Genomic DNA, 607 nt, shown 5'->3' on the forward strand with positions numbered 1-607 from the left:
TGCTTCCAGAAGCCTTTTCCACTTGGCAAACTCCTACTCACCCTTCACGGCCCATCCACATTGTTCTTCCTCCATGAAGCCCTCCCTGACTCCCCAGAAAGGATCACTGTTTAACTTGAGCCAGCTACAGAGGGGACATTCATCAGCCCCTTCTTTTCTTTATTTTTTTTTTTTTTTTTTTTTTGAGATGGAGCTCTGACACGCAGGCTGGAGTGAAGTGGTGTGATCTCAGCTCACTGCAACCTCTGCCTCCTGGGTTCAAGCGATTCTCCTGCCTCAGCCTCCCAAGTAGCTGGTACTATAGGTGCGTGCCACCATGCCTGGCTAATTTTATAATTTTATTTTTGTATTTTTAGTATAGGCAGGGTTTCACCATGCTGCCCAGACTGGTCTTGATCTCCTTGGCTTAAGTGATTAATGAGGCAGGCGGATCGCTTGAGCCAAGGAGTTTGAGACCAGCCTGAGCAACATAAGGATTACAGGTGTGAGCCAGCGCACCCGGTCTCTCTGGCTGGACATCTCGATTCAGAAATACCACCTCGGCTGGGCGCGGTGGCTCATGCCTGTAATCCCAGCACTTTGGGAGGCTGAGGTGGGCGGATCACGA

General features: G+C 50.2%; 1 protein-coding gene across 1 annotated transcript in view; it reads right to left on the reverse strand.

The window, feature by feature from the left end:
• TM6SF2 (transmembrane 6 superfamily member 2) overlaps window positions 1–607 on the reverse strand; it is a 14,436-nt gene that overhangs the window by 884 nt on the left and 12,945 nt on the right. The gene's annotated exons all lie outside the window — the stretch shown is intronic.

The sequence above is a fragment of the Mandrillus leucophaeus genome, unplaced genomic scaffold (assembly GCF_000951045.1).
Source record: "Mandrillus leucophaeus isolate KB7577 unplaced genomic scaffold, Mleu.le_1.0 Scaffold11, whole genome shotgun sequence".
Taxonomy (NCBI): Eukaryota; Metazoa; Chordata; class Mammalia; order Primates; family Cercopithecidae; genus Mandrillus; species Mandrillus leucophaeus.